Source organism: Engystomops pustulosus, chromosome 4 (genome assembly GCF_040894005.1).
Source record: "Engystomops pustulosus chromosome 4, aEngPut4.maternal, whole genome shotgun sequence".
In the NCBI taxonomy this organism is placed as follows: Eukaryota; Metazoa; Chordata; class Amphibia; order Anura; family Leptodactylidae; genus Engystomops; species Engystomops pustulosus.
The window spans coordinates 189,391,367-189,411,187 of NC_092414.1; the positions used below are offsets into that span (position 1 = coordinate 189,391,367).

The 19,821-nt window shown below is 42.6% G+C and overlaps 19 non-coding genes across 19 annotated transcripts; all 19 read right to left on the bottom strand.

Moving 5' to 3' along the window:
* Positions 1-6,762: 6,762 nt before the first annotated feature.
* Positions 6,763-6,835, bottom strand: TRNAR-CCU (transfer RNA arginine (anticodon CCU)). Its single transcript has one exon. It is a non-coding gene; the product is annotated as a tRNA-Arg (tRNA).
* A 249-nt stretch (positions 6,836-7,084) lies between these two features.
* On the bottom strand, positions 7,085-7,177 carry TRNAI-UAU (transfer RNA isoleucine (anticodon UAU)). Its single transcript is given in 2 exon segments — positions 7,085-7,120; positions 7,140-7,177. It is a non-coding gene; the product is annotated as a tRNA-Ile (tRNA).
* A 616-nt stretch (positions 7,178-7,793) lies between these two features.
* Positions 7,794-7,866, bottom strand: TRNAR-CCU (transfer RNA arginine (anticodon CCU)). Its single transcript has one exon. It is a non-coding gene; the product is annotated as a tRNA-Arg (tRNA).
* A 249-nt stretch (positions 7,867-8,115) lies between these two features.
* On the bottom strand, positions 8,116-8,208 carry TRNAI-UAU (transfer RNA isoleucine (anticodon UAU)). The gene is given in 2 exon segments: positions 8,116-8,151; positions 8,171-8,208. It is a non-coding gene; the product is annotated as a tRNA-Ile (tRNA).
* A 616-nt stretch (positions 8,209-8,824) lies between these two features.
* TRNAR-CCU (transfer RNA arginine (anticodon CCU)) lies at positions 8,825-8,897 on the bottom strand. The gene has a single exon. It is a non-coding gene; the product is annotated as a tRNA-Arg (tRNA).
* Positions 8,898-9,147: 250 nt separating this feature from the next.
* Positions 9,148-9,240, bottom strand: TRNAI-UAU (transfer RNA isoleucine (anticodon UAU)). The gene is given in 2 exon segments: positions 9,148-9,183; positions 9,203-9,240. It is a non-coding gene; the product is annotated as a tRNA-Ile (tRNA).
* Positions 9,241-10,691: 1,451 nt separating this feature from the next.
* Positions 10,692-10,764, bottom strand: TRNAR-CCU (transfer RNA arginine (anticodon CCU)). Its single transcript has one exon. It is a non-coding gene; the product is annotated as a tRNA-Arg (tRNA).
* A 958-nt stretch (positions 10,765-11,722) lies between these two features.
* Positions 11,723-11,795, bottom strand: TRNAR-CCU (transfer RNA arginine (anticodon CCU)). Its single transcript has one exon. It is a non-coding gene; the product is annotated as a tRNA-Arg (tRNA).
* A 249-nt stretch (positions 11,796-12,044) lies between these two features.
* On the bottom strand, positions 12,045-12,137 carry TRNAI-UAU (transfer RNA isoleucine (anticodon UAU)). The gene is given in 2 exon segments: positions 12,045-12,080; positions 12,100-12,137. It is a non-coding gene; the product is annotated as a tRNA-Ile (tRNA).
* A 616-nt stretch (positions 12,138-12,753) lies between these two features.
* TRNAR-CCU (transfer RNA arginine (anticodon CCU)) lies at positions 12,754-12,826 on the bottom strand. The gene has a single exon. It is a non-coding gene; the product is annotated as a tRNA-Arg (tRNA).
* Positions 12,827-13,784: 958 nt separating this feature from the next.
* On the bottom strand, positions 13,785-13,857 carry TRNAR-CCU (transfer RNA arginine (anticodon CCU)). Its single transcript has one exon. It is a non-coding gene; the product is annotated as a tRNA-Arg (tRNA).
* Positions 13,858-14,106: 249 nt separating this feature from the next.
* Positions 14,107-14,199, bottom strand: TRNAI-UAU (transfer RNA isoleucine (anticodon UAU)). Its single transcript is given in 2 exon segments — positions 14,107-14,142; positions 14,162-14,199. It is a non-coding gene; the product is annotated as a tRNA-Ile (tRNA).
* A 616-nt stretch (positions 14,200-14,815) lies between these two features.
* TRNAR-CCU (transfer RNA arginine (anticodon CCU)) lies at positions 14,816-14,888 on the bottom strand. Its single transcript has one exon. It is a non-coding gene; the product is annotated as a tRNA-Arg (tRNA).
* A 958-nt stretch (positions 14,889-15,846) lies between these two features.
* On the bottom strand, positions 15,847-15,919 carry TRNAR-CCU (transfer RNA arginine (anticodon CCU)). Its single transcript has one exon. It is a non-coding gene; the product is annotated as a tRNA-Arg (tRNA).
* Positions 15,920-16,877: 958 nt separating this feature from the next.
* Positions 16,878-16,950, bottom strand: TRNAR-CCU (transfer RNA arginine (anticodon CCU)). Its single transcript has one exon. It is a non-coding gene; the product is annotated as a tRNA-Arg (tRNA).
* Positions 16,951-17,908: 958 nt separating this feature from the next.
* Positions 17,909-17,981, bottom strand: TRNAR-CCU (transfer RNA arginine (anticodon CCU)). Its single transcript has one exon. It is a non-coding gene; the product is annotated as a tRNA-Arg (tRNA).
* A 249-nt stretch (positions 17,982-18,230) lies between these two features.
* On the bottom strand, positions 18,231-18,323 carry TRNAI-UAU (transfer RNA isoleucine (anticodon UAU)). The gene is given in 2 exon segments: positions 18,231-18,266; positions 18,286-18,323. It is a non-coding gene; the product is annotated as a tRNA-Ile (tRNA).
* Positions 18,324-18,939: 616 nt separating this feature from the next.
* TRNAR-CCU (transfer RNA arginine (anticodon CCU)) lies at positions 18,940-19,012 on the bottom strand. Its single transcript has one exon. It is a non-coding gene; the product is annotated as a tRNA-Arg (tRNA).
* A 249-nt stretch (positions 19,013-19,261) lies between these two features.
* Positions 19,262-19,354, bottom strand: TRNAI-UAU (transfer RNA isoleucine (anticodon UAU)). Its single transcript is given in 2 exon segments — positions 19,262-19,297; positions 19,317-19,354. It is a non-coding gene; the product is annotated as a tRNA-Ile (tRNA).
* Between the last annotated feature and the right edge of the window lie 467 nt (positions 19,355-19,821).

The window sequence follows — 19,821 nt, forward strand, 5'->3', positions numbered from 1 at the left end:
GACCGACGGACTGTGGTGTGCAACATTTGCCAAACCAGGCTCAGCAGGGGTTCCACCACTACTAGCTTAACTACCACCAGTATGCGCAGGCATATGAATGCTAAACACCCCACTCAGTGGCAACAAGCCCGTTCACCTCCGGCCGTGCACACCACTGCTCCTTCCCCTGTGTCAGCTGCTAGTCAGCCCCCTGCCCAGGACCCTGCCACAAAAACCCCATCGTCGCCTCCACGATCCTCCACAGCATCCACCAGCGTTCAGCTCTCCATACCCCAGACGCTGGAGCGGAAACGCAAATATAGTGCAACCCACCCGCACGCCCAAGCCCTTAATGTGCACATCTCCAGATTGCTTAGCCTGGAGATGCTGCCCTATAGGCTAGTAGAGACCGAGGCCTTTCGCAACCTCATGGCGGCGGCCGCCCCTCGGTATTCGGTCCCCAGCCGCCACTACTTTTCCCGATGTGCCGTCCCAGCCCTGCACCAGCACGTGTCAGACAACATCATCCGTGCCCTGACCAACGCCGTTTCTGACAAGGTCCACCTGACCACGGACACGTGGACGAGTGCTGCCGGGCAGGGCCACTATATATCGCTGACGGCACATTGGGTTAACTTGGTGGAGGCTGGGACCGAGTCTGACACTGGGGCTGCTCATATACTGCCGACGCCGAGGATTGCGGGGCCTACCTCGGTCCAGGTGTTTCAGGCCTACTATGCCTCCTCCTCCTCCCACCCCTCCTCCACCTCCTCCTCCGAACTACCATCCGTGGGCACGGCGCCATCAGTCGGTAGCTCTAGGCACAGCAGCAGTGCCGTCGCTAAGCGACAGCAGGCGGTGCTCAAACTGCTGAGCCTAGGCGACAAAAGGCACACCGCCCAAGAGCTATTACAGGGCATCACGGCGCAGACTGATCTGTGGCTGGCACCGCTGAACCTCAAGCCGGGAATGGTTGTGTGTGACAACGGCCGTAACCTGGTGGCGGCTCTGCAACTCGGCAGACTGACACATGTGCCATGCCTGGCCCATGTGTTAAATCTGATAGTTCAGCGTTTCCTCAAGACATACCCCAATCTGTCTGATTTGCTCACGAAGGTGCGCCGCATCTGTGCGCATTTCAGGAAGTCCAGCCCAGATGCTGCCACTCTCAGGGCAGCGCAGCGCCGCCTCCAACTGCCCGCTCACCGACTGTTGTGCGACGTGCCCACGAGGTGGAATTCAACACTGACCATGTTATCCAGAGTTTACCAGCAGCGCAGAGCGATTGTAGACTGCCAGATGTCAACTTCCACCAGAACTGGTAGTCAGGTCAGTCAGCTTCCTCAAGTCTACAATGAGGAGTGGACGTGGATGTCTGATATCTGTCAGGTGCTGAGTAACTTTGAGGAGTCAACACAGATGGTCAGTGGCGATGCCGCCATCATCAGCCTCACCATCCCGCTGCTTGGCCTGTTGAAAAACTCTCTGGTCAGCATGAAGTCGGAAGCTTTGCGCTCGTCACAAGAGACAGGGGAAGAATATTCCCTTGTTGATAGCCAAAGCACCCTCAGGTCTGTTTCTTAGCGCATATCGGAGGAGGTGGAGGTGGAGGAGGATGAGGAGGAAGAGGAGGAGAATGTTGGTGAGACACAAGAGGGGACCATTGTTGAGTCCTTTACTGTTCAGCGTGTATGGACAGAAGAAGAGGAGTTGGAGGAGTTGGAGGAGGAGGAAATGGACAGTCAGGCCAGTGAGGGGAGTGAATTCTTACGCGTTGGTACTCTGGCGCATATGGCAGATTTCATGCTAGGCTGCCTATCCCGTGACCCTCGCGTTCAAAGAATTTATTCCAGCACCGATTACTGGGTGTTCACTCTCCTGGACCCACGGTACAAGCAAAATCTTTCCACTCTCATCCCTGCAGAGGAAAGGAGTGTGAGAATGCATGAATACCAGCAGGCCCTGGTGCACAAGCTGAAACAGTATTTCCCTTCTGACAGCGCTAGCGGCAGAGTGCGTAGTTCTGCGGGACAAGTAGCGAGGGAGAGTAGGCGAGCAGGCAGCTTGTCCAGCACTGGCAAGGGTACGCTTTACAAGGCTTTTGCCAGCTTTATGTCACCCCAGCAAGACACTGTCACCTGTCCCCAGTCTCGGCAGAGTAGGGCTGATCTTTACAGAAAGATGGTGAGGGAGTACGTAGCTGACCATACCATCGTCCTAAATGATCACACAGCTCCCTACAACTACTGGGTTTCAAAGCTGGACATGTGGCACGAACTGGCGCTGTACGCCTTGGAGGTTCTTGCCTGCCCTGCCGCTAGCGTCTTGTCCGAGCGGGTTTTCAGTGCAGCTGGTGGCATCATCACCGATAAGCGTACACGCCTGTCGACTGACAGCGCTGACAGGCTGACGCTTATTAAAATGAATAAAGGCTGGATTTCTCAGAATTTCCAATCTCCACCAGGTGAAGGAAGCTCAACCTGAATAATTGATCCACTCCTCCTCCTCCTCATTTTCCTCCTTCTCCTCCTCTTTGTACAGTAAAGCAGAGGAAAATGGCTATTTTTTGACAGGGCCCACTGGCTCTTGCTATAGTACTTCATGCATTTAATTTTTCTGGAGGGCCACCTACCCGGTCCTCTGTTTGAAACAATTTTTGTGAGTGCCACATACAGGCACTCAATCTATTCCATTTTACTGCAGGGCCACCTACCTGCTCCTCTGGTTTGAAACATTTTTGGGACTGCCACATACAGGCACTCAATCTATTCCATTTTACTGGAGGGCCACCTACCTGCTCCTCTGGTTTGAAAAATTTTTGGGACTGCCACATACAGGCACTCAATCTATTCCATTTTACTGCAGGGCCACCTACCTGCTCCTCTGGTTTGAAACATTTTTGGGACTGCCACATACAGGCACTCAATCTATTCCATTTTACTGCAGGGCCACCTACCTGCTCCTCTGGTTTGAAACATTTTTGGGACTGCCACATACAGGCACTCAATCTATTCCATTTTACTGGAGGGCCACCTACCTGCTCCTCTGGTTTGAAAAATTTTTGGGACTGCCACATACAGGCACTCAATCTATTCCATTTTACTGCAGGGCCACCTACCTGCTCCTCTGGTTTGAAACATTTTTGGGACTGCCACATACAGGCACTCAATCTATTCCATTTTACTGGAGGGCCACCTACCTGCTCCTCTGGTTTGAAAAATGTTTGGGACTGCCACATACAGGCACTATCCAAATTAAATTGTCTCCATAGCAGCCTCCACACGTTGTCTCCATTGCTACCTCCAAAAGTCGTCCATATAGCTGCCTCCATACATCGTCCCTTTATCAAACGAGGTGTGTCAGGCTGAAATTTGGGTTGTTTTCATGGATTCCACATCAAAGTTGTTAACTTTGTCGCCACCCTGCTGTGTTATCCACAAAATATACTGGCAAACTTTTACCATTTAGGGATATTATTTCAGCGCTTCTTGCGCATCTGTTTACATTCCCCTCACCCGGCATATCCTAAACTTATAAGAACGCTACTACACTTGATCTTATACAAAAGGTTCTTAGAAGTGCTGTTTGGGGAGTAGCCTAGAGACAGGGGCTTGAATTGGCGAAAGCTCGCCTGGCAGCGGAGCGCCAGCTCCATGCGCATCATGCGCTTCTTGCGCATCTGTTTACATTCCCCTCACCCGGCATATCCTAAACTTATAAGAACGCTACTACACTTGATCTTATACAAAAGGTTCTTAGAAGTGCTGTTTGGGGAGTAGCCTAGAGACAGGGGCTTGAATTGGCGAAAGCTCGCCTGGCAGCGGAGCGCCAGCTCCATGCGCATCATGCGCTTCTTGCGCATCTGTTTACATTCCCCTCACCCGGCATATCCTAAACTTATAAGAACGCTACTACACTTGATCTTATACAAAAGGTTCTTAGAAGTGCTGTTTGGGGAGTAGCCTAGAGACAGGGGCTTGAATTGGCGAAAGCTCGCCTGGCAGCGGAGCGCCAGCTCCATGCGCATCATGCGCTTCTTGCGCATCTGTTTACATTCCCCTCACCCGGCATATCCTAAACTTATAAGAACGCTACTACACTTGATCTTATACAAAAGGTTCTTAGAAGTGCTGTTTGGGGAGTAGCCTAGAGACAGGGGCTTGAATTGGCGAAAGCTCGCCTGGCAGCGGAGCGCCAGCTCCATGCGCATCATGCGCTTCTTGCGCATCTGTTTACATTCCCCTCACCCGGCATATCCTAAACTTATAAGAACGCTACTACACTTGATCTTATACAAAAGGTTCTTAGAAGTGCTGTTTGGGGAGTAGCCTAGAGACAGGGGCTTGAATTGGCGAAAGCTCACCTGGCAGCGGAGCGCCAGCTCCATGCGCATCATGCGCTTCTTGCGCATCTGTTTACATTCCCCTCACCCGCCATATCCCAAACTTATAAGAACGCTACTACACTTAACTTGGTGCAGGCTGGGACCGAGTCTGACCCTGGGGCTGGTCATATACTGCCGACGCAGAGAATTGCGGGGCCTACCTCGGTCCAGGTCTCAAAGGCCTACTATACCTCCTCCCACCCCTCCTCCACCTCCTCCTCCTCCGAATTACCATCCGTGGGCATGGCGCCATCAGTCGGTAGCTCTAGGCACAGCAGCAGTGCCGTCGCTAAGCGACAGCAGGCGGTGCTGAAACTGCTGAGCCTAGGCGATAAAAGGCACACCGCCCAAGAGCTATTACAGGGCATTCCACATCAAAGTTGTTAACTTTGTCGCCACCCTGCTGTGTAATCCACAAAATATACTTGCAAACTTTTACCATTTAGGGATATTATTTCAGCGCTTCTTGCGCATCTGTTTACATTCCCCTCACCCGCCATATCCTAAACTTATAAGAACGCTACTACACTTGATCTTATACAAAAGGTTCTTAGAAGTGCTGTTTGGGGAGTAGCCTAGAGACAGGGGCTTGGATTGGCAAAAGCTCGCCTGGCTGCAGAGCGCCAGCTCCATCCCAAGATCCAACTAACATAGTTGCAGCACCTTTAATCTACTACTAGTTCACTGCCTCCATAATAATAATAATAATAATCTTTATTTATATAGCGCCATCATATTCCGTAGCGCTTTACAAATCATAGGAAACAAATACAAATGTATTGTAACAGAGCACAACATTTGTATGGAACAACAGGAGTGAGGTCCCTGCTCGCCAGAGCTTACGGTTTATGAAGATGATGGGGTAACACGAGGTAAAAGAATATTTAACGGTCAAGCCATTCTTCTTAGGGAATAGAACAAAATATAATAAATGGAATTGCTGTCGCTTGAACCACTCAGCCGTCATCTTATATACCAGGTCCAGGGTGAATGGGACTGCAGAGAAGTCTGGTGCCTGTTGGTTGCTGGATAACAGATGGGAGGACGACACAGGACGGGTTAGTAGAAGAGTTAAAACTTCATGCAGTTAATGAGTGTTATAGGCTTGCCTAAAGAAATGGGTTTTAAGAGCACGTTTGAAACTTTGGAGGTTAGGTATTAGTCTGATAGTCCAGGGCAGAGCATTCCATAGAATTGGTGCAGCTCTAGAGAAGTCTTGGAGACGCGAGTGGGAGGTCCGCACTAGGGTAGAGGTTAATCTAAGATCACTGGCGGATCTAAGAGCACGGGTTGGGCGATAGACTGAGATAAGAGAGGAGAGGTAGGGGGGTGCAGCATTATACAGAGCTTTATGGATGAGGGTTATTATTATTTTAAACTGTATTCGAAAGGAGACTGGCAGCCAGTGCAGCGACTGGCATGAACTGTAAGCATACATGGTCCCCTTATCAAACGAGCTGTGTCAGGCAGAATTTTGGGTTGTTTTCATGGCTTCCATGTTAACTTTGTCGCCACCCTGCTGTGTAATCCACAAAATATACTGGCAAACTTTTATCATGTACCGATATTATTTGAGCGCTTCTTGCTCACCTCCTTTGGTTCCTCTCTGACACCCATTGGTTTGAAGCCTGAGTCCAATTAGGGTATGTCGCCATGCCACTCTCTAGCCTGCTGCCGCTGCCTCTGCCTCTGCATGCCGTCCCCTATAGTGTCAGGGTCAATTATTGGATGTTTTACATGCTATCTAGCTTCATTCTGTCACTCTGTCATGGCCATGCTGTTGCCCATAATTTCGGCATAATGGTGCGATTAAGCAGCCTCAGAGGCATCCATGCATGCTGCCCCTGCTGTTTCCTGTCCATTTCCGTGGTGTTTCCATCCTTTTCTGAGGTTCCCAGGTGTTTGGCCAAGCTTCCCTGTGCAGAGCCTTGGTCCCCTTGAAAAATGCTCGAGTCTCCCATTGACTTCAATGGGGTTCGTTATTCGAGACGAGCACTCGAGCATCGGGAAAAGTTCGTCTCGAATAACGAGTACCCGAGCATTTTAGTGTTCGCTCATCTCTAGTCGCTATGCTTGCTAATCATTCAGTTGAAAACTTTTCTGTATCTGGATTGTTGTTCACTGTGAATGTGTTTGTGTTGCGGCATAAATGAATAGTAAATGAGTGTATTTTGATTTGACTGTATAAAGGAAATGACTGACCCTTTCAAAGCAGTGGAAATGCATGGCGATTCTTGGGACTTAAAGTTTTCATTGTATGTTTACTGTGCTATCAGAATTCCCAAGATCTTTTGAACAAGCATATGGGACCATTAAGAAATGAAGAAGACGGTTGAGCACTTTAAATCTGGAAGTAAAATAGAGCATGTGTGTGTGCTTTGGTAATCAACAGCCTCAAACACCCCAGATGGGACTCGAACCCACAATCCCTGGCTTAGGAGGCCAGTGCCTTATCCATTAGGCCACTGGGGCTGAACGAGATATAGCTGAGCACTTAGTTTTTTTTTCTTTTCCAAACAAATCAGTTACTACAATTTGATTTCTAAGAAATGTTCTTGTTTGCAAACTGCAAACTATCTGAAAAACATGGGTGCAGAAGCCAGAAGACATGAAAGCAAAAGAACTAGGCACGTTTCCCCAATGATCATGTTTTGATGCGATGGTGAACCATGAGAGACTTTCTTTGGCAATTGACAAAAATGGATGAAAAGAGGAAAACAATGCTCCAGGTGAGGCTCGAACTCACAACCTCGGCATTGCTCAACAGTTACTGCTTTATAAGTACCGCGCGCTGACCGATTGCGCCACTGGAGCTCTGCTTGGTGTCTGGAAGCTTGCCTTTTTTGCGTCTGTTTCCGTAACCAGTAAACTATGGGAATGTTTGAAGTTAGGAGGCTCTTATAGTATTATACTTCAAGACATGCATTTCCATTTTTTTAATAAAATGAAGTCATACTCTCTACTTTGCTAGCAGGTTTTTTGTTGAAACTGAAATTCCAAATGTTCTCATGGTGTTATACGTTTACTAAGAATTTTGAACTCTAAATGTGTACCAATTAACAGAAGAATATCATCGTGTTTTATTAAATCAAAAGTCGCTATGCTTGCTAATCATTCAGTTGAAAACTTTTCTGTATCTGGATTGTTGTTCACTGTGAATGTGTTTGTGTTGCGGCATAAATGAATAGTAAATGAGTGTATTTTGATTTGACTGTATAACGGAAATGACTGACCCTTTCAAAGCAGTGGAAATGCATGGCGATTCTTGGGACTTAAAGTTTTCATTGTATGTTTAATGTGCTATCAGAATTCCCAAGATCTTTTGAACAAGCATATGGGACCATTAAGAAATGAAGAAGACGGTTGAGCACTTTAAATCTGGAAGTAAAATAGAGCATGTGTGTGTGCTTTGGTAATCAACAGCCTCAAACACCCCAGATGGGACTCGAACCCACAATCCCTGGCTTAGGAGGCCAGTGCCTTATCCATTAGGCCACTGGGGCTGAACGAGATATAGCTGAGCACTTAGTTTTTTTTTCTTTTCCAAACAAATCAGTTACTACAATTTGATTTCTAAGAAATGTTCTTGTTTGCAAACTGCAAACTATCTGAAAAACATGGGTGCAGAAGCCAGAAGACATGAAAGCAAAAGAACTAGGCACGTTTCCCCAATGATCATGTTTTGATGCGATGGTGAACCATGAGAGACTTTCTTTGGCAATTGACAAAAATGGATGAAAAGAGGAAAACAATGCTCCAGGTGAGGCTCGAACTCACAACCTCGGCATTGCTCAACAGTTACTGCTTTATAAGTACCGCGCGCTGACCGATTGCGCCACTGGAGCTCTGCTTGGTGTCTGGAAGCTTGCCTTTTTTGCGTCTGTTTCCGAAACCAGTAAACTATGGGAATGTTTGAAGTTAGGAGGCTCTTATAGTATTATACTTCAAGTCATGCATTTCCATTTTTTTTATAAAATGAAGTCATACTCTCTACTTTGCTTGCAGGTTTTTTGTTGAAACTGAAATTCCAAATGTTCTCATGGTGTTATACGTTTACTAAGAATTTTGAACTCTAAATGTGTACCAATTAACAGAAGAATATCATCGTGTTTTATTAAATCAAAAGTCGCTATGCTTGCTAATCATTCAGTTGAAAACTTTTCTGTATCTGGATTGTTGTTCACTGTGAATGTGTTTGTGTTGCGGCATAAATGAATAGTAAATGAGTGTATTTTGATTTGATTGTATAACGGAAATAACTGACACTTTCAAAGCAGTGGAAATGCATGGCGATTCTTGGGACTTAAAGTTTTCATTGTATGTTTAATGTGCTATCAGAATTCCCAAGATCTTTTGAACAAGCATATGGGACCATTAAGAAATGAAGAAGACGGTTGAGCACTTTAAATCTGGAAGTAAAATAGAGCATGTGTGTGTGCTTTGGTAATCAACAGCCTCAAACACCCCAGATGGGACTCGAACCCACAATCCCTGGCTTAGGAGGCCAGTGCCTTATCCATTAGGCCACTGGGGCTGAACGAGATATAGCTGAGCACTTAGTTTTTTTTTCTTTTCCAAACAAATCAGTTACTACAATTTGATTTCTAAGAAATGTTCTTGTTTGCAAACTGCAAACATATCTGAAAAACATGGGTGCAGAAGCCAGAAGACATGAAAGCAAAAGAACTAGGCACGTTTCCCCAATGATCATGTTTTGATGCGATGGTGAACCATGAGAGACTTTCTTTGGCAATTGACAAAAATGGATGAAAAGAGGAAAACAATGCTCCAGGTGAGGCTCGAACTCACAACCTCGGCATTGCTCAACAGTTACTGCTTTATAAGTACCGCGCGCTGACCGATTGCGCCACTGGAGCTCTGCTTGGTGTCTGGAAGCTTGCCTTTTTTGCGTCTGTTTCCGAAACCAGTAAACTATGGGAATGTTTGAAGTTAGGAGGCTCTTATAGTATTATACTTCAAGTCATGCATTTCCATTTTTTTTATAAAATGAAGTCATACTCTCTACTTTGCTAGCAGGTTTTTTGTTGAAACTGAAATTCCAAATGTTCTCATGGTGTTATACGTTTACTAAGAATTTTGAACTCTAAATGTGTACCAATTAACAGAAGAATATCATCGTGTTTTATTAAATCAAAAGTCGCTATGCTTGCTAATCATTCAGTTGAAAACTTTTCTGTATCTGGATTGTTGTTCACTGTGAATGTGTTTGTGTTGCGGCATAAATGAATAGTAAATGAGTGTATTTTGATTTGACTGTATAACGGAAATGACTGACCCTTTCAAAGCAGTGGAAATGCATCCACTCTCCAAACTCTCTCCTCTACAATCTATTCTCAATGCAGCAGCCAGGCTCGTCTTTTAGGCCAAACGCTACACAGATGCCTCCAGTTTGTGCCAATCACTGCACTGGCTACCTGTCTCCTTCCGTATTCACTTTAAAATAATAACCCTCATCCACAAAGCTCTGAATAATGCTGCACCTCCCTATCTCTCTTCTCTCAGTCTATCGCCCTTCCCGTGCTCTTCGATCTGCCAGTGACATTAGATTAATCTCTACCTTAATTCGAACCTCTCATGCACGTCTCCAGGACTTCTCCCGAGTTGCACCAATTCTCTGGAATGCTCTTCCCCAGACTCTCAGACTAATACCCACTCTCCAAAGCTTCAAACGTGCTCTTAAAACCCATCTCTTTAGGCAAGCTTATCACACTCGCTAACCGCATGAAATGTCAACTCTCCCTTTACTAATCCATCCTATGTACTATCCTATCTGTTATCTGGCAAACAGCTGATATATACCAAGCTCCAGGCTTGGCTGCAGTCTTTTTCACCTAGGACCCTGTAAATAAGATGGCGGCTGATGGCTGGTTCAAGCAGCAACATCGTTGTTTAGTAAATTATTTATTAAATTATTTTTATATTGTTCCCTTATAAAGAATGGCTGGACCATTATACAACCTCTTGTGTCACCCCCTCATCCTCATAGTCTGTAAGCTCTTGTGAGCAGGGCCATCACTCCTATTGTTCCATATGACTGTTTGTTCTTTGTAATGTAATATAGTTGTATATGTCCCCTATGATTTGTAAAGCGCTACGTAATTTGATGGCGCTATATAAATAAAGATTATTATTATGGCGATTCTTGGGACTTAAAGTTGTCATTGTATGTTTAATGTGCTATCAGAATTCCCAAGATCTTTTGAACAAGCAAATGGGACCATTAAGAAATGAAGAAGAAGGTTGAGCACTTTAAATCTGGAAGTAGAATAGAGCATGTGTGTGTGCTTTGGTAATCAACAGCCTCAAACACCCCAGATGGGACTCGAACCCACAATCCCTGGCTTAGGAGGCCAGTGCCTTATCCATTAGGCCACTGGGGCTGAACGAGATATAGCTGAGCACTTAGTTTTTTTTTCTTTTCCAAACAAATCAGTTACTACAATTTGATTTCTAAGAAATGTTCTTGTTTGCAAACTGCAAACTATCTGAAAAACATGGGTGCAGAAGCCAGAAGACATGAAAGCAAAAGAACTAGGCACGTTTCCCCAATGATCATGTTTTGATGCGATGGTGAACCATGAGAGACTTTCTTTGGCAATTGACAAAAATGGATGAAAAGAGGAAAACAATGCTCCAGGTGAGGCTCGAACTCACAACCTCGGCATTGCTCAACAGTTACTGCTTTATAAGTACCGCGTGCTGACCGATTGCGCCACTGGAGCTCTGCTTGGTGTCTGGAAGCTTGCCTCTTTTGCGTCTGTTTCCGAAACCAGTAAACTATGGGAATGTTTGAAGTTAGGAGGCTCTTATAGCATTATACTTCAAGTCATGCATTTCCATTTTTTTTATAAAATGAAGTCATACTCTCTACTTTGCTAGCAGGTTTTTTGTTGAAACTGAAATTCCAAATGTTCTCATGGTGTTATACGTTTACTAAGAATTTTGAACTCTAAATGTGTACCAATTAACAGAAGAATATCATCGTGTTTTATTAAATCAAAAGTCGCTATGCTTGCTAATCATTCAGTTGAAAACTTTTCTGTATCTGGATTGTTGTTCACTGTGAATGTGTTTGTGTTGCGGCATAAATGAATAGTAAATGAGTGTATTTTGATTTGATTGTATAACGGAAATAACTGACACTTTCAAAGCAGTGGAAATGCATGGCGATTCTTGGGACTTAAAGTTTTCATTGTATGTTTAATGTGCTATCAGAATTCCCAAGATCTTTTGAACAAGCATATGGGACCATTAAGAAATGAAGAAGACGGTTGAGCACTTTAAATCTGGAAGTAAAATAGAGCATGTGTGTGTGCTTTGGTAATCAACAGCCTCAAACACCCCAGATGGGACTCGAACCCACAATCCCTGGCTTAGGAGGCCAGTGCCTTATCCATTAGGCCACTGGGGCTGAACGAGATATAGCTGAGCACTTAGTTTTTTTTTCTTTTCCAAACAAATCAGTTACTACAATTTGATTTCTAAGAAATGTTCTTGTTTGCAAACTGCAAACTATCTGAAAAACATGGGTGCAGAAGCCAGAAGACATGAAAGCAAAAGAACTAGGCACGTTTCCCCAATGATCATGTTTTGATGCGATGGTGAACCATGAGAGACTTTCTTTGGCAATTGACAAAAATGGATGAAAAGAGGAAAACAATGCTCCAGGTGAGGCTCGAACTCACAACCTCGGCATTGCTCAACAGTTACTGCTTTATAAGTACCGCGCGCTGACCGATTGCGCCACTGGAGCTCTGCTTGGTGTCTGGAAGCTTGCCTTTTTTGCGTCTGTTTCCGAAACCAGTAAACTATGGGAATGTTTGAAGTTAGGAGGCTCTTATAGTATTATACTTCAAGTCATGCATTTCCATTTTTTTTATAAAATGAAGTCATACTCTCTACTTTGCTTGCAGGTTTTTTGTTGAAACTGAAATTCCAAATGTTCTCATGGTGTTATACGTTTACTAAGAATTTTGAACTCTAAATGTGTACCAATTAACAGAAGAATATCATCGTGTTTTATTAAATCAAAAGTCGCTATGCTTGCTAATCATTCAGTTGAAAACTTTTCTGTATCTGGATTGTTGTTCACTGTGAATGTGTTTGTGTTGCGGCATAAATGAATAGTAAATGAGTGTATTTTGATTTGACTGTATAACGGAAATGACTGACCCTTTCAAAGCAGTGGAAATGCATGGCGATTCTTGGGACTTAAAGTTGTCATTGTATGTTTAATGTGCTATCAGAATTCCCAAGATCTTTTGAACAAGCATATGGGACCATTAAGAAATGAAGAAGATGGTTGAGCACTTTAAATCTGGAAGTAAAATAGAGCATGTGTGTGTGCTTTGGTAATCAACAGCCTCAAACACCCCAGATGGGACTCGAACCCACAATCCCTGGCTTAGGAGGCCAGTGCCTTATCCATTAGGCCACTGGGGCTGAACGAGCTATAGCTGAGCACTTAGTTTTTTTTTCTTTTCCAAACAAATCATTTACTACAATTTGATTTCTAAGAAATGTTCTTGTTTGCAAACTGCAAACTATCTGAAAAACATGGGTGCAGAAGCCAGAAGACATGAAAGCAAAAGAACTAGGCACGTTTCCCCAATGATCATGTTTTGATGCGATGGTGAATCATGAGAGACTTTCTTTGGCAATTGACAAAAATGGATGAAAAGAGGAAAACAATGCTCCATGTGAGGCTCGAACTCACAACCTCGGCATTGCTCAACAGTTACTGCTTTATAAGTACCGCGCGCTGACCGATTGCGCCACTGGAGCTCTGCTTGGTGTCTGGAAGCTTGCCTTTTTTGCGTCTGTTTCCGAAACCAGTAAACTATGGGAATGTTTGAAGTTAGGAGGCTCTTATAGTATTATACTTCAAGTCATGCATTTCCATTTTTTTTATAAAATGAAGTCATGCTCTCTACTTTGCTAGCAGGTTTTTTGTTGAAACTGAAATTCCAAATGTTCTCATGGTGTTATACGTTTACTAAGAATTTTGAACTCTAAATGTGTACCAATTAACAGAAGAATATCATCGTGTTTTATTAAATCAAAAGTCGCTATGCTTGCTAATCATTCAGTTGAAAACTTTTCTGTATCTGGATTGTTGTTCACTGTGAATGTGTTTGTGTTGCGGCATAAATGAATAGTAAATGAGTGTATTTTGATTTGACTGTATAACGGAAATGACTGACCCTTTCAAAGCAGTGGAAATGCATGGCGATTCTTGGGACTTAAAGTTGTCATTGCATGTTTAATGTGCTATCAGAATTCCCAAGATCTTTTGAACAAGCATATGGGACCATTAAGAAATGAAGAAGACGGTTGAGCACTTTAAATCTGGAAGTAAAATAGAGCATGTGTGTGTGCTTTGGTAATCAACAGCCTCAAACACCCCAGATGGGACTCGAACCCACAATCCCTGGCTTAGGAGGCCAGTGCCTTATCCATTAGGCCACTGGGGCTGAACGAGATATAGCTGAGCACTTAGTTTTTTTTTCTTTTTCAAACAAATCAGTTACTACAATTTGATTTCTAAGAAATGTTCTTGTTTGCAAACTGCAAACTATCTGAAAAACATGGGTGCAGAAGCCAGAAGACATGAAAGCAAAAGAACTAGGCACGTTTCCCCAATGATCATGTTTTGATGCGATGGTGAACCATGAGAGACTTTCTTTGGCAATTGACAAAAATGGATGAAAAGAGGAAAACAATGCTCCAGGTGAGGCTTGAACTCACAACCTCGGCATTGCTCAACAGTTACTGCTTTATAAGTACCGCGCGCTGACCGATTGCGCCACTGGAGCTCTGCTTGGTGTCTGGAAGCTTGCCTTTTTTGCGTCTGTTTCCGAAACCAGTAAACTATGGGAATTTTTGAAGTTAGGAGGCTCTTATAGTATTATACTTCAAGTCATGCATTTCCATTTTTTTTATAAAATGAAGTCATACTCTCTACTTTGCTAGCAGGTTTTTTGTTGAAACTGAAATTCCAAATGTTCTCATGGTGTTATACGTTTACTAAGAATTTTGAACTCTAAATGTGTACCAATTAACAGAAGAATATCATCGTATTTTATTAAATCAAAAGTCGCTATGCTTGCTAATCATTCAGTTGAAAACTTTTCTGTATCTGGATTGTTGTTCACTGTGAATGTGTTTGTGTTGCGGCATAAATGAATAGTAAATGAGTGTATTTTGATTTGACTGTATAACGGAAATGACTGACCCTTTCAAAGCAGTGGAAATGCATGGCGATTCTTGGGACTTAAACTTGTCATTGTATGTTTAATGTGCTATCAGAATTCCCAAGATCTTTTGAACAAGCATATGGGACCATTAAGAAATGAAGAAGATGGTTGAGCACTTTAAATCTGGAAGTAAAATAGAGCATGTGTGTGTGCTTTGGTAATCAACAGCCTCAAACACCCCAGATGGGACTTGAACCCACAATCCCTGGCTCAGGAGGCCAGTGCCTTATCCATTAGGCCACTGGGGCTGAACGAGCTATTGCTGAGCACTTAGTTTTTTTTTCTTTTCCAAACAAATCAGTTACTACAATTTGATTTCTAAGAAATGTTCTTGTTTGCAAACTGCAAACTATCTGAAAAACATGGGTGCAGAAGCCAGAAGACATGAAAGCAAAAGAACTAGGCACGTTTCCCCAATGATCATGTTTTGATGCGATGGTGAACCATGAGAGACTTTCTTTGGCAATTGACAAAAATGGATGAAAAGAGGAAAACAATGCTCCAGGTGAGGCTCGAACTCACAACCTGGGCATTGCTCAACAGTTACTGCTTTATAAGTACCGCGCGCTGACCGATTGCGCCACTGGAGCTCTGCTTGGTGTCTGGAAGCTTGCCTTTTTTGCGTCTGTTTCCGAAACCAGTAAACTATGGGAATGTTTGAAGTTAGGAGGCTCTTATAGTATTATACTTCAAGTCATGCATTTCCATTTTTTTTATAAAATGAAGTCATACTCTCTACTTTGCTAGCAGGTTTTTTGTTGAAACTGAAATTCCCAATGTTCTCATGGTGTTATACGTTTACTAAGAATTTTGAACTCTAAATGTGTACCAATTAACAGAAGAATATCATCGTGTTTTATTAAATCAAAAGTCGCTATGCTTGCTAATCATTCAGTTGAAAACTTTTCTGTATCTGGATTGTTGTTCACTGTGAATGTGTTTGTGTTGCGGCATAAATGAATAGTAAATGAGTGTATTTTGATTTGACTGAATAACGGAAATGACTGACCCTTTCAAAGCAGTGGAAATGCATGGCGATTCTTGGGACTTAAAGTTGTCATTGCATGTTTAATGTGCTATCAGAATTCCCAAGATCTTTTGAACAAGCATATGGGACCATTAAGAAATGAAGAAGACGGTTGAGCACTTTAAATCTGGAAGTAAAATAGAGCATGTGTGTGTGCTTTGGTAATCAACAGCCTCAAACACCCCAGATGGGACTCGAACCCACAATCCCTGGCTTAGGAGGCCAGTGCCTTATCCATTAGGCCACTGGGGCTGAACGAGATATGGCTGAGCACTTAGTTTTTTTTTCTTTTTCAAACAAATCAGTTACTACAATTTGATTTCTAAGAAATGTTCTTGTTTGCAAACTGCAAACTATCTGAAAAACATGGGTGCAGAAGCCAGAAGACATGAAAGCAAAAGAACTAGGCACGTTTCCCCAATGATCATGTTTTGATGCGATGGTGAACCATGAGAGACTTTCTTTGGCAATTGACAAAAATGGATGAAAAGAGGAAAACAATGCTCCAGGTGAGGCTCGAACTCACAACCTGGGCATTGCTCAACAGTTACTGCTTTATAAGTACCGCGCGCTGACCGATTGCGCCACTGGAGCTCTGCTTGGTGTCTGGAAGCTTGCCTTTTTTGCGTCTGTTTCCGAAACCAGTAAACTATGGGAATGTTTGAAGTTAGGAGGCTCTTATAGTATTATACTTCAAGTCATGCATTTCCATTTTTTTTATAAAATGAAGTCATACTCTCTACTTTGCTAGCAGGTTTTTTGTTGAAACTGAAATTCCCAATGTTCTCATGGTGTTATACGTTTACTAAGAATTTTGAACTCTAAATGTGTACCAATTAACAGAAGAATATCATCGTGTTTTATTAAATCAAAAGTCGCTATGCTTGCTAATCATTCAGTTGAAAACTTTTCTGTATCTGGATTGTTGTTCACTGTGAATGTGTTTGTGTTGCGGCATAAATGAATAGTAAATGAGTGTATTTTGATTTGATTGTATAACGGAAATAACTGACACTTTCAAAGCAGTGGAAATGCATGGCGATTCTTGGGACTTAAAGTTTTCATTGTATGTTTAATGTGCTATCAGAATTCCCAAGATCTTTTGAACAAGCATATGGGACCATTAAGAAATGAAGAAGACGGTTGAGCACTTTAAATCTGGAAGTAAAATAGAGCATGTGTGTGTGCTTTGGTAATCAACAGCCTCAAACACCCCAGATGGGACTCGAACCCACAATCCCTGGCTTAGGAGGCCAGTGCCTTATCCATTAGGCCACTGGGGCTGAACGAGATATAGCTGAGCACTTAGTTTTTTTTTCTTTTCCAAACAAATCAGTTACTACAATTTGATTTCTAAGAAATGTTCTTGTTTGCAAACTGCAAACTATCTGAAAAACATTGGTGCATAAGCCAGAAGACATGAAAGCAAAAGAACTAGGCACGTTTCCCCAATGATCATGTTTTGATGCGATGGTGAACCATGAGAGACTTTCTTTGGCAATTGACAAAAATGGATGAAAAGAGGAAAACAATGCTCCAGGTGAGGCTCGAACACACAACCTCGGCATTGCTCAACAGTTACTGCTTTATAAGTACCGCGCGCTGACCGATTGCGCCACTGGAGCTCTGCTTGGTGTCTGGAAGCTTGCCTTTTTTGCGTCTGTTTCCGAAACCAGTAAACTATGGGAATGTTTGAAGTTAGGAGGCTCTTATAGTATTATACTTCAAGTCATGCATTTCCATTTTTTTTATAAAATGAAGTCATACTCTCTACTTTGCTAGCAGGTTTTTTGTTGAAACTGAAATTCCAAATGTTCTCATGGTGTTATACGTTTACTAAGAATTTTGAACTCTAAATGTGTACCAATTAACAGAAGAATATCATCGTGTTTTATTAAATCAAAAGTCGCTATGCTTGCTAATCATTCAGTTGAAAACTTTTCTGTATCTGGATTGTTGTTCACTGTGAATGTGTTTGTGTTGCGGCATAAATGAATAGTAAATGAGTGTATTTTGATTTGACTGTATAACGGAAATGACTGACCCTTTCAAAGCAGTGGAAATGCATGGCGATTCTTGGGACTTAAAGTTTTCATTGTATGTTTAATGTGCTATCAGAATTCCCAAGATCTTTTGAACAAGCATATGGGACCATTAAGAAATGAAGAAGACGGTTGAGCACTTTAAATCTGGAAGTAAAATAGAGCATGTGTGTGTGCTTTGGTAATCAACAGCCTCAAACACCCCAGATGGGACTCGAACCCACAATCCCTGGCTTAGGAGGCCAGTGCCTTATCCATTAGGCCACTGGGGCTGAACGAGATATAGCTGAGCACTTAGTTTTTTTTTCTTTTCCAAACAAATCAGTTACTACAATTTGATTTCTAAGAAATGTTCTTGTTTGCAAACTGCAAACTATCTGAAAAACATGGGTGCAGAAGCCAGAAGACATGAAAGCAAAAGAACTAGGCACGTTTCCCCAATGATCATGTTTTGATGCGATGGTGAACCATGAGAGACTTTCTTTGGCAATTGACAAAAATGGATGAAAAGAGGAAAACAATGCTCCAGGTGAGGCTCGAACTCACAACCTCGGCATTGCTCAACAGTTACTGCTTTATAAGTACCGCGCGCTGACCGATTGCGCCACTGGAGCTCTGCTTGGTGTCTGGAAGCTTGCCTTTTTTGCGTCTGTTTCCGAAACCAGTAAACTATGGGAATGTTTGAAGTTAGGAGGCTCTTATAGCATTATACTTCAAGTCATGCATTTCCATTTTTTTTATAAAATGAAGTCATACTCTCTACTTTGCTAGCAGGTTTTTTGTTGAAACTGAAATTCCAAATGTTCTCATGGTGTTATACGTTTACTAAGAATTTTGAACTCTAAATGTGTACCAATTAACAGAAGAATATCATCGTGTTTTATTAAATCAAAAGTCGCTATGCTTGCTAATCATTCAGTTGAAAACTTTTCTGTATCTGGATTGTTGTTCACTGTGAATGTGTTTGTGTTGCGGCATAAATGAATAGTAAATGAGTGTATTTTGATTTGATTGTATAACGGAAATAACTGACACTTTCAAAGCAGTGGAAATGCATGGCGATTCTTGGGACTTAAAGTTTTCATTGTATGTTTAATGTGCTATCAGAATTCCCAAGATCTTTTGAACAAGCATATGGGACCATTAAGAAATGAAGAAGACGGTTGAGCACTTTAAATCTGGAAGTAAAATAGAGCATGTGTGTGTGCTTTGGTAATCAACAGCCTCAAACACCCCAGATGGGACTCGAACCCACAATCCCTGGCTTAGGAGGCCAGTGCCTTATCCATTAGGCCACTGGGGCTGAACGAGATATAGCTGAGCACTTAGTTTTTTTTTCTTTTCCAAACAAATCAGTTACTACAATTTGATTTCTAAGAAATGTTCTTGTTTGCAAACTGCAAACTATCTGAAAAACATGGGTGCAGAAGCCAGAAGACATGAAAGCAAAAGAACTAGGCACGTTTCCCCAATGATCATGTTTTGATGCGATGGTGAACCATGAGAGACTTTCTTTGGCAATTGACAAAAATGGATGAAAAGAGGAAAACAATGCTCCAGGTGAGGCTCGAACTCACAACCTCGGCATTGCTCAACAGTTACTGCTTTATAAGTACCGCGCGCTGACCGATTGCGCCACTGGAGCTCTGCTTGGTGTCTGGAAGCTTGCCTTTTTTGCGTCTGTTTCCGAAACCAGTAAACTATGGGAATGTTTGAAGTTAGGAGGCTCTTATAGTATTATACTTCAAGTCATGCATTTCCATTTTTTTTATAAAATGAAGTCATACTCTCTACTTTGCTTGCAGGTTTTTTGTTGAAACTGAAATTCCAAATGTTCTCATGGTGTTATACGTTTACTAAGAATTTTGAACTCTAAATGTGTACCAATTAACAGAAGAATATCATCGTGTTTTATTAAATCAAAAGTCGCTATGCTTGCTAATCATTCAGTTGAAAACTTTTCTGTATCTGGATTGTTGTTCACTGTGAATGTGTTTGTGTTGCGGCATAAATGAATAGTAAATGAGTGTATTTTGATTTGACTGTATAACGGAAATGACTGACCCTTTCAAAGAAGTGGAAATGCATGGCGATTCTTGGGACTTAAAGTTG